The 13,094-nt window shown below is 29.6% G+C and overlaps 1 long non-coding RNA gene across 2 annotated transcripts; it reads right to left on the reverse strand.

Moving 5' to 3' along the window:
* Nucleotides 1-8,576: 8,576 nt before the first annotated feature.
* LOC107959612 (uncharacterized) lies at nt 8,577-12,537 on the reverse strand. 2 transcript variants are annotated; one of them, XR_005927536.1, is made up of 5 exons: nt 12,394-12,537; nt 12,071-12,242; nt 9,712-10,030; nt 9,020-9,147; nt 8,577-8,876 (listed from the first exon to the last, which is right to left on the reverse strand). It is a non-coding gene; the product is annotated as an uncharacterized lncRNA (long non-coding RNA). The 2 variants fall into 2 exon arrangements; XR_001700852.2 differs by having other exon boundaries at nt 8,577-8,907.
* Between the last annotated feature and the right edge of the window lie 557 nt (nt 12,538-13,094).

A 13,094-nucleotide genomic window follows, 5' to 3' on the forward strand; every position in this document is an offset into this window, starting at 1 on the left:
CTTACAAATTAGAAAAAAGGGGTTTTTATAACCCTCTGTTACATTTTTGGGGAAAGAATCCTTTGATTTCTTTCCAAGTTTGCTTCTTTTGCTGCTGTGGTTCTTTCCTTCTTTTGCAGATATCAGCAAGGATCTCACGGCGATGAGTGCTGGCATTGATTTGTGCACTGATTGCTGCGTGATACAAGGCCGGAGTCACGACGCCGGTGGAGTCGTTGATGGAAAGTCACTGGAATGACGCGAGACGAAAAGGCCCGTCGGTTGGAGTGCTTGCGGCGCCTAGGGTTTTTGAAACCTTAGGTCTTCTGTCTTTAGTTTACTGTTTGGGCCTCTTGGGCCCCGTTCATTTTTGGGTTAAGGGTGTAATGGGCAGCATTGGGCTACAGTACGGGCTTGGGTGTAACTGGGTATAGGGTTAATGGATTTTGGGCTATACTAGTTTAGGCTAGTTGGGCTACAAATGTAACCAGGTTTTTGGGCTATCAGGCTTTTAGGCCTGTTTATTGTAAATGGACATTACAGACATTTATTTTATTATTTTTATTGTTTTATTCTATTTCATGGGCCCGGGCAAATTTGGGCTATTATAAACTCGATTCAACTCAACTCGACTCGATCAAATACTCACTACTAATTTCAACCATGCACTAAACAACACAATCTAAAAGGCTTCCCTTGAAAATATATTATGATTAAAATAAAAAGTTTATAATAACATAAAAGATGTATATGATTAATTTGTTTTTAAAGTATATAAGGTATTTGTTGAGTTTAAATTAAAATTACAATATTAAAAATCATATATTTCACATATCGCAATTAAAAATAAAAATTGCCAATCATTCAAAAAATAATTAAACTATCAAAATTATACAATGAATAGAATATTTACTAAATTAAAAAATAAAATAACATCATAATTAAAATCTAAATTTAAAACTTAAAATTAAAAATTAAATTATTTTAAAATAAAAAAATTTAAAATTAACCCCAAATCAAACTTTGAATATTAACTGTTCAAGTTTCATTTTCATTGAGATTTTAATTGCTTTCTTTTCTCACATTTGCTATTCATATTTTTTCAAAAAAAAAAATAAAAGTCCTTCTCTGACTCTTCTTCTCTCGATGAGATGAGATTGTCTATTGCCAAATATGTACCGTTCATCTCCATTTCCGATCCTTCATTTTTTGATGTATCATACTCTCTTCATGAGATCATTTATTAATCCCAATCAAGCTACGATATGGCTACCCTTAAACACTTTGACGATGCTTACTAGTGGCACCTCTTTAACTCTTGTGTTAGAAAAATCACAAAGCCATTCATTTATGATGTTTGGTCGGAAAAAAAATGAATCTTACTCGAAATAAAAAATGACGATATCATTTTTTTATGTTGAAGAAAACTCTAACATCTTCTAGGTTAAAAGGTACAGTAAAGATTCCTAAACTCGACTATTTTAATTAGTCAAACATGTTAAGAAAAATGATAAGCGAGTTGCGCTATTTTCTTATTGTATTTATAACTTATGATTTTCATATAACAACTTCACTTACAACAAAAGCATAGTATTTTCATATAAGCATGACTAGTAATTATCATTTATTAAATGAAAATGATCTTAATGAAAATATTATTTCAATAAAATGATTAATTTTCACATGATGAAATCCATCAATCATATTTTACTAAATAAAAAATACTGGAATTAAAAATATCAATTCAAGAAACTATTAAGTTCCCTAATTAAATAGTCTACTATGAATTTGGAACAACATAAACTTAGAAATTTGATTACTTGAATTTAATAACTCATGATAAATTAATTACTTTAATTTGATAACTCATATTGATTAATTAAACTTGTTATATTTATGAATTTTATAATTAATCATGTGAAAAAATGTAAAATGAAATATGTATAAAAGTAATAACACATGCATCTGCCATACTTTATTTATTTCATGGGAATTTATAAAATTTTATGATAAATTTATAACAATTATCTCTCTATAACAGCATATTGTTATAGGTATATAACAATCACTTTTTTATAATAGACAAAATTTAAACAAATAGAGTTAAAGACAGAATTAATTTTAATTAAACCTTAAATTGTTACAAAATCAAAAACAAATTATCATAGTTTTAAAATTAATATATAGTTTAATATATTAAAATTTACTACTATTTGATATAATATATTATAATTTGATATGATTTGATATAAGTAATATATTTTTGTTAATAATTGTTAACCTTTAAAATTATTTCTTAAAAAAAAAAACTCTTTAAAATTTGTTACTGTATATTTACTTAAAAAACTATTTTCTCATATAAATATAGAGCTTTTTTACATAAATAAAATCATAGAAATTATTTTAAATATATGTTTTTTAAAACTTGTAATAAGAAGTTTAAAGGTGTTAGGAAAAAAATAAAATGTTTTAAATAAAAATAATTTTTTATAACTCTTTTATAATAATTTTTATTTATATTTATTTTAGAATTATTAATACATTTTGGGCTTAATGATAAATTTGATCACTAACGTTTACATGTTTTGTCAAAATGACTCTAATTGTATTTTTGAGTCTTTTTTGACCATCAACTTTTGATTTTATTTTTTCAAACAACTTTTACTAACATATTTAATAAATAAATTTAAAGTTTCAAACTTTCATACGATTGTTTATTAAAATTTTTTTCGACTGAGTTAATTTTTTTTAGATATTATATTTATATGTTAATTCTCCTGAGTATATATTTGGTGAAAGAATATAAATAAAATAAATTTTAAAAAATAAAATCTTATATCAATGCTGGAATCAAGTTTTCACTTCTTTCAGATTTTGCTAATCTCTTAACACTTGCTATATGGCATAGTTTTTACTAAATTTGCTTTAATAGATTTTAAATTAACATATATAAAATTAATTAAATATGATATAATTATATAAATTGCTAAATAAACTATATTTATATGTAGGTTAATTTTAAAGTTTTTTTTTGAAGAAATAATTTTAAAGTGTAACACTCCCTACCCATATTTTGAGCCTAGAATAGGGTACGAGGCATTACTGAACTTAATATGATCAATCATGTAAAAATCAGCCATAAAATTTATTCTAAATTAAAAACTTTCATACATATGTTTAACGTCCCTTATATGGGCCTACGGGGCCCAAAACATACATTCAGGGTGGTTCGGGACCAAACCGTAAACATATGAAACTTTTGCAACACTTAGTCACACGCTCGTGTTTTCAACCCGTGTAACTCTCTGTTTATAACTTCATCACCCTTGTTAGTCGTACACTTCATATAAATAACAATAAACGTGTATGGGCTCAATTCTCATCAAATTTCTCATATATATACACAATTTCACGTTATGTAATCATACAACATATACTAGCCATATCTCTGTAATCTAAATATATTTTCATAATAACTTATCTTGATTTCATATTATTTCATATTTAAGCTTAAATAACCAAAGTATTTGAAATATCATCTTTATGCAAATAGTACACATTAGGTATATAATTCCATAATTATGAATAAACACATTTATCAAACATTTTCCATATTCATATATCAATGTCTCATGTCTCCATATATCAATAACAGTCATTTTCATGAATTCCGAATTCAATTTCATAATTATTTGTCTCGTGTTCAATTTATTCCATGTCGGAACTTTATTCATTAAAACATTTGAATTATCAATACATATGGACAGTACATTCAAGATGAACAATTATATAATCACAAATGAATTCATTTATCAACCAAGTTCTATACTCGTATCTTATCAACTCGTACTTTCTTGTATCACATAATTCCATGTAACACTTACCAAACTTTGTCAAATTAGTGAACGTCTTACGGAATTGAGTACTTCGTTTTCTGGATACCATAGTTCAACTATGGTCTTACACATCTTCACATAATGATGCCATAGCCCAACTATGGTCTTACACATATTCATATATCGATGCCATAGCCCAGCTATGGTCTTACACGAATCAAATATCTCACTGATGCCATATCCCAGATATGGTCTTATACAGTAGCATATATCACACCGATGCCATATCCCAGATATGGTCTTATACGGAAATCACTTGTCACTTGTAGCCAAAACTACCACTATTCACTGATCAGGTAGCCGGAACTACCATTTTTCACTGATCAGGTAGCCGGAGCTACCACTTTTCACTGATCAGGTAGCAGAAGCTACCACTTTTCACTAATCAGGTAGCCGAAGCTACCACTTTTCACTTGTAATTTGTCCTTGATCAGATAAGTGTAGTTGAAGCTATCACTTATCACTTTCACTTGTCCTTAATCAGATAAGTGTAGCCGAAGCTATCACTTATCACTTGTTGCCATAGTCCAACCATGGTCTTTTCCTTCAATTCATCTTGTCACTGAACTGAAATGCTCAATTTGATCATTTATTCAATTTTCATGCTTTTACATTATTCACGATTTTATCATCAATACATATGAAATAACACATCATGAAATTCATAAAATTAACAAATAATCACTAAAATTTAGCCATATAAACTCAGAAGTTCAATTTTTGTATTATAACGATAATCATAATTTCATAATAAATATTCCAAATAAAACATTATATCATTTCTAATCCAACACTTATCGATTATAATCGGGCATGTGATCAATTTATACACGAGTCATTCATATATTTTTGTATATTTTCCTCCTCCCCCTCTCCATCCACGTCCTTAGTATAAACAACACACTTGTAGGTAACATTATCTATAATTTTCACTATCTACTTATGTGAATATTCAAGCTGTCCATCTGTATTATAGTCACTAAATTATTTTTATCTTAAGCTAAAGAACTCCAAATTAAGATCCATAAATTTTTCCAGAAATTAGACTCATATGTCTTCTTACCATAAAAATTTCATAATTTTTGGTTGGGCCAACTAAAACATTTTATTCATTGAAATCTCCCTTGTTCTGTTATCTGACAGTTCCGACCCTTCTTCACTAAAAATTAGTTATCTTATTGTACAGGATTTGAATGATGTCCTAGTTTGTTTCTATTGAAAATAGACTCATTCAGGATTTTAAACATATAAGTTAAAGCCTCTAATTATTTTTATCCAATTTTTTATGATTTTCCAAATTCAGAACAGGGGAACGAGAAATCATTCTGACCTTGTCTCACAAAAGTTATTGTATCTCATGATTTACAATTCCATTGCTTACATAATTTTTTTTATAAGAAACTAGACTCAATAAGATTTAATTTCATATTTTATTCATCCTCTAATTCGATTTCTACCATTTTTGGTGATTTTTCAAATTTAAATTACTACTGCTGCCCAAAACAGTTTTAGTGCAAAATGTTGATTTCCATTTTACCCCAAATTTCACAATTCATACAATTCAGTCCTTACTCAATTAACCCCTCAATTAAGATAATTTTCTCAATTAATACTTTTTATAGACATTATAAGTTATTTCATAACTATTGAAATTCAGAATTTCCACATGAAACTCTAACTTCAAACTCTTTTACAATTAGGTTCCGAACATTCACTTTCTATTCAATTCTTTCAATAAAATCAGAATATAAACAATTTAAAGCTCTAATTCCATGCCAAATCATCATATAATTCCAGCACTCATCCATAACAACTTCAAAAACTAGACATGGAATCAAAAACTAATGAAATAGTAAGTTGGACCCAATTGTAAAAGTCCAAAAACATAAAAATTTTAAGGAGAAAGCAAGAATTAAACTTACATGAAGCTAGAGTATGAAAACCAGCTTGAACCCTCCTTCATGGCTGTTTTTCAGTTGATGAATATGAAGAAAAATGAAGAGAATTCTAGATATTCCAATTTAGTCCCATTTTTATTTAGCCAATTTTGGAAATTTTCCAATTTTACCCTTATTTCACCCATTTCCTGATTTTTCTCAGCTATTGCCGCCCAAAACATCTCTTTTGGGCTTATTTGCACTTTAGGTCCTTCCTCATTTGATAATTGAGCTATTTAATCCTTTTAGCAACTTTTACACCCTTTTCAATTTAGTCATTTTTATTTAATTAACCACCCAAACGTCAAAATTTTTTGACTGAATTTTATTACTACCTCACCAACACTCCATAAATATTTCTAAAAATATTTATGGCTCGATTTATGAAGTCGAGGTCTCGATACCTCATTCTCGACTCAATTTACTTAATTAATTCTTTTAAATCACCAAATTCACTAATTCAAAAATGCTTTTATATTCACATTTTACTCATAGGTATTAATTTATTAAATTTTCAACTCACCCGTCGGATTTAGTGATCTCAAATCTCTATTCCCGATATCACTTAAAATTAGGCTGTTACATAAAGGTTGACAACTATTAACATAAATATATTAATTAGAATATTTTAATTATAGCAAATCATATCAAATTTTAATATATTATATAAAATAATATTAAAATATAATATATTAAAATATATTACTCTTCAAACTATAATAATTTGTTTTCCTTTTTTAACAATTAAAGGTTAAACTTTAAAAGTTAAAGCAATTTATTATTGAAATAAAATTTTCATTAAAATCTTTTTCAATTGATTTTTTTAGAAATTTGACTGTTATAACGAATGGTTGTTATAAAAAATGTTAACTATAATTAAAGATAATTATGTGATAATTGAGATATAATTATGTCTTTTATTAAAATAAAATATAATTCCTTCGAGGCGTATTTATTTTGATCATTTGAAAAATAAAAATAACTTTAAAATTATAATTACGTTATTTGAGATAAATATAAAATATTATATTACGAAGGGAAGGCTTTGATACTTCATGGGTAAATAAAGAATGTGGTTTCGGCCAATTCCTTTTTCTTAGTGTCCAATTAAATTGTCAATATGGGTCCACCCAGAATAGACCGTAAATTAAGAATTACAAAAATAATTAAATTGTCAATATGGTTCCGCCCAGAATAGACCACAACATAACAATTACAAAAATAATTAAATTGTCAATATGGGTCCGCCCAGAATAGACCACAACGGCCCACTTGCGACACAACGGTGCCACATGTGGGAGGCAATACTTGTAGTATAATAAAATGAATTATCACTTATATTTATTTTTATTTAATCGATCAAAATTTATTTATTATAAATAATTAACTTTTTTCAATAATGTATTTTATTTGCAGATCACTCCCTTTTTTCAATAATGTATTTTATTATAAAATATGAACCGGGCATAGGTTTAAACATTCAAGGCTTGAGCCTGGCCGGTTCCTACGCATTTCTAAATTTATAATACTTTATATTATGTAATTTAGAACATCTTAATAAAATAAATATAATATTATTTCAGTATAAACATTAAAATAACGTTAACATACTATATAAAAAAATTTAATAAATAAAAAAAATATAAAATTATTAAATATTAAAATATTTTTAAAAAATAAAAAATTATATAGATCTAAAATAAATTTAAATTAGTATTTTATAAATATGGATGAATTTTAAATAAAATATGGACGAAAATGTCGATGATGAAGAGTTGTCAGAAAATTCCATTGTTTTTCAGAGATTATTAGGCTAAGAAGAAGTAAGGGAATCAAACATGGATTGGCACGGTAGCTTTAAAAGGTATGTGCAGCTTCTGAGTCCTCTCTCATTGTGGGCCACGGCAAACTAATTGCAAAGGTTAATATGGGAACTTTGATTGCAAAGTTTAATATGTCAACTTGGATTGGAAAGGTTAATATGGGAACTTTGATTGCAAAGTTTAATATCTCAACTTTGATTGCAAAGGTTAATATATTGCAACTTTGATTGCAAAGGTTAATGTGGGAACTTTTTATTTATTTATATTCTTTATGACTTTGCCTACAGATAAAAACAATAAGAAATAAAGAGATTTAAAATTTTATGATGCACATGTGGAATTGAAATAGAGTGTAAAGTAATCATTGTTAATAAAATATAGAAAATTTTTAATATAGGTATAAATATTGAAATTAATTTATCAAATAATTTATTTATAAAGTAATATAAAATTTTTAGTCCCAATACTAATTTTTCATTCTTGAACTCATTGTTTAGTGTTACAGGTAGTCAAATTTCTTAAACATCTATTTTTTAAAGGCTAATTCGTTATAAATTTTTGCCAATTGAAATCAGTTTAATTCTTTGAACGATAAATAGATATATAAAATCTGTTTAATCCAATTTGGGAAGAGGCTGGTTAAGTAGTAAGCATGAAAATGGGTAGCCATTTTACAGGTTGGATGATTGGCACTCGGCAATAGTATCCCACATGTTAACAAGATATTTCACAGTCAATGAACCCAAGTGTATGTATATATATATATAAAGCTTATTTGTTTGAAATTTTATTTCAAATACTGAAAGGTAAGTTTCCTATTAATTTCTGCATCCTTCAGTGCAAAAACAAGCTCCTACGATGACAATTCAAACACTTGTGGAGTAACTAAGATGGTTCAAAACCATAGACAATTCTTCTTCCCATAAGCTTTGATGCCTTGCTTGTTCCTAATGAGCTTGGCAAAGTTCAGCTCAGATCATGTTATTGCTATTGATAGTCGCAAGTAACAAAACTTAGCAAGTTGCTTGCTTTCAGTCAGAGAAGCTCAACTCTTGAGAGATTGGTGAAACTGTCCTCAAAGGTGGAATCCCACCCATTAAAATGATCCCAAAATACCATTCATTTTCCATTTCCATGGTATCATTTGGTTCTGACTCACCATGAGTTACAAATACTGTATTAGCCAAGCAGATTTTTGATCACTGGATGGCTGGTCATGATACCGCAGCTATTGACATCGACTGAAGCATTGACAAATCATAAACTTCCCACCTTCAGCAAGGTTTGCACCAACTTGGACACATTAACACTAACCAACAATGCTAAGCTTACAAGTTTCTAATATATTTTTTAACAAGGGAGACAAGTTGAAGAAGGAACTTACAGGATGGCTGATGCTTGATGGAGAGCTCTCTTCTGGTTGATATGCCCATTGCTAAAGAATATGACACAATTCGAGAATTCCCACCGAGTTATCATGATGGATTGATGCTACTATGGTTCTTGTGCATGCTGCACAGAAAAAATGTGGATTCACCGTCTCGAAATACGTTCATTCTTCATCCCAATTGATACTCCATCATAGTCAAATAGTAAATCAATTGAAATAGAAATAGCTTTCTTGTGATGAAGAGATGAAATTAAAAAAAAAAAATTGAATGACAATACGGGTTAGTTTCCCCTACCCCTTGTTTGTATTTCTTGCAGTATAAGATTTTAAGTGTATCATCATAAATAATACATCCTTATTATTCTGAAGAGAAAGAACATCTGTACAACAACAATAATGGTGACACCATGGTACCATGAGAGAAGATTACAATAATATTGAGATGGGAACAGTGAAATTAGATTACAGAAAAACAAAGCATGTTCAAAAAGGCTCCAAAATCATATTCATAAACATACATCTGCTTTACCAAAACACAGTAAGTTGACATGGAAATCGTTGCTCAAGCATAGTAAATTTATTATACAAAAGATGATCAACATAGAGAAAGGAGGAACAAAAAGAGGAATGGATTCAAGAATTTAGACGCTCAATCTACGAAGATTGCTTGGCTTTGATGAACTTACTTATGCTTGCTTTATCACCATGCATAGTCACTCTTCCATCTTCCATGTGTACTGCACCATCGGCATACTCGAGTTCTTCCAAATGATGGGTCACCCATCTAATCAGATCATACCAAGAGCTTTGATTCGGACAAAAAGCTCAAACTATAGAGGAATAAGTAACTGTTTGCTCATTTATATAATCAGTTATGTAGAAACATCCAATTGAAGGAATATCCAGGATCACATATAATACACACCACTCTTAAAACTTAAACTGCAACTGTACGGACCAGATGAAGACTATGGGTTCATTGTTGTTTCCAATATATTGACATGCCTGAAAAGCCAAAAGGTCCAAAAGGAGTCATTAAACAAAATGCAGTCGTTAAGATAGCACATACACATTATAAAGGCTGCAGCATAGAAGCATAACTTCAAGGGAAAGGCAGTAGCAGCTAATAAGGTGACATACTTATTAAAAGTTATTTCTTCTAAAAAGAGAAAATGACCCAGGACATAACCATTGGCATGTATACAACAGAACACAAGTAGCAGCACTAGAAGGAATAGTGCTGAAGCTGGTGTTGATGGCAGCAAAGAAAATCAATGCAGGCCAGAGAATGCCTCCTTTAGGGATGGGGGGAAAAAGGAGGAAAAAAAAGTCATAATTCTTGTAAAAACAGCAGAAGGCTTTCAAACAAATAATTTATTGTCGTATTATGTACAAGAAACCAAATCAGACACATTCCTTTCAGTTAGCAAAGTACATTGTGGGGCACCGCAACAATGAGAGAGGAAAAAGAAAATATGAAGCTAACATGAAGAAGAAACAAGGAATATACCAATTCAAAAACTAAATCTATCACCAAGTTCTAAAAATTCTTTTATAAACGTAAATAAACTTTAAGAAAGGCACTCTAGGGTATCCACAATTTTCTTCCTTAATTCTTGAGTTCTACTTTTATATAGACATTCAATACCTTTAAGGTACATGTCAGATCCACAAAAAAGTAGAATCGGGAGAGGAGGGATGATCATTCATCATTTCTTAAGCTTTGGTTTTCTGCAAAAAAACTGTAACAGATGGTGCAGAGGTACCATGTTTTCAAGGTTACCTGGTGTCCTTATCCTGTGCCTAGGATAAGAGAACATAGGCACCTTCAACTGGCAAAATAATAAGTTCATGCTCTTCCTATGTGGCTTGGAAATGTTAAAATGAACTGGCCATAAAGAAGGCATTAGCATTAGAGACTACACAGAAAATCAGTTCAACTATAAGACTACGAGATATGACCCGAGAGCTGAAGTGGAAAAGAAGGTTGACTATGTAGACCTGACATGAAAGTCAGGAAATATCAGAGAAGAAACTTTTTTAAAAAGAAATCCATGACCAACTGAAGCTATGAATCTAATAAATCAGACAATAGTCAGTGCAAAAACTTCAGGAAGGCAGTGTTCTTGAACAAATAGCTTCTGTAAGAACAGAAGAAACGTATAAAAATATATCTTCCTAGTCCTTCAATTTTACAAAACACATAGACGCCTTTAACAATGTTTACAAGTAAATGCATCCTCAGCCACAGAAGCTTCACACAAGTGAAATCAAGTAATCCTCAGAAGTATAAAACCACTTCAAGCTTCAACTATAATTCCTAAATAGTTCACATACGTCATAAGCTTAGCAGGACCATTTCTTCTTCTTTTGATCACCCAATATGAATGGCAATAGTTATGTTAACCATCTAACAGCACCAATATGGTTTTTGCAAACTCATGGTCAAGTCTAGTTGGAATACATAACTATATAGTTATAGAAACCATAACACCTTCATCATAAGCACCCCCAAACAAAAACCATTAGCTGGGAAACATAACTCATTGGTTTGATGGTAACAAAAGGAAGCCAAGAACAGAATCCAAAACATATATACTTTTATAAAAGAGTATTTCCCAAGGAAAAGAACCAATAAGATGGTCTGGATTTTGGAATACATAATTCTTTGGCCTTCTAACGTATAAAGCCCCGTTTGTAGGGGTCAAAAGACCTGCCAAGATCTGCATGACTCACAATATAGCCAACTCTTTTAATCCAGGTCATATTTTCAAAATTAGAAGAGAACCAACAGTTTATCAAACTCATAATGGCAGCCTAATTTTTCTGATATGACCAATGCTACTTACCCATTAAAAAAGCCATTTTTTCCCCTGATATTTGCACTCCCTAAACATAGCATATATGGTAATCTGAAAACCCCAATGCTGAAAGTTGGCAAATTCATAAGGAAATTGAAGTTGAACCATTATTCGCGCCAGTTGAGGCAAGTAGCATTCTCTTTTAGATTATCGATGCTTATACTGATAAATTTTGAGGACGTACCTTTAAAATGGTAGATTTACCACAACCATTAGGTCCAAGAAGCATCCACAACCGTGCGGAAGGAATCCGAATTGAACATTCCTTGAGAATTGGCAACATTTTGCCTTGCCTCGTATTAACCGAGAAGTTAATATTACGACCCTCGGTGGCAACACTTTCAGTTGCGTTATCCCTGCAACCAAACACCACAAACTGAAACACACACGAGAAGAAAAAGGCCAAAAAGGGGGAAAATGCATGAACTGTTCGAGAAAATGCGTAGCTAAAAAGAATTCGATGGATAAGAGAGCCAATGGGGGTTTTGACTCTTGTGTTAGACTCACAAGGCTATTCAGTTCTGATGTCTGATCGGGAAAAAGAAATGTGTCGTGTCGAAAATCATCAACATCATCTTTGATTTTGAAGGAAACTCTCAACATCTTCTAGGTTGAAAAGTACTATAAAAAGTAGTATAAAGATTTCCTAGGCTTCACTATTTTAATTAGTCAAACTAATAAAGAAAACTAATACTTGCACTATTATTTGCTTATTGTATTTATAGGTTATGATTTTCGTATAAGTAATATTAGTATTTTTATATAAGCATGATTATTAATTATCATTTATTAAATAAAAATATTATTTTAATAAAATGATTAAATTTCATCTGAAGAAAACTATTAATCATATTTTACTAAATAAAAATAATCTTCAATCAATAGGATTAAAAACATCAATTTAAGAAACTATTAAATTTCCTGATTAATTATTCTACGATAAATTTGGAACATCGTAAACTTAGAAAATTGATTCCTTGAAAATTAATTTAATTTGAGAACTCATAATGATTAATTGAACTTATTATATTTATGAATTTTATAATTAATAATGTGAAATAAAAGATGTATAAAACTATAAAAGTAATAATACATGTATATGTTATACTTTATTTATTTGATGGAAATTCATGAAATTTTATGATAAATTTACAACGATTATCTCTTTATAATATCATGTTACTATAGGTGTATAACAAGCACTTCTC

Source organism: Gossypium hirsutum, chromosome A05, assembly GCF_007990345.1.
Source record: "Gossypium hirsutum isolate 1008001.06 chromosome A05, Gossypium_hirsutum_v2.1, whole genome shotgun sequence".
NCBI classification, from domain to species: Eukaryota; Viridiplantae; Streptophyta; class Magnoliopsida; order Malvales; family Malvaceae; genus Gossypium; species Gossypium hirsutum.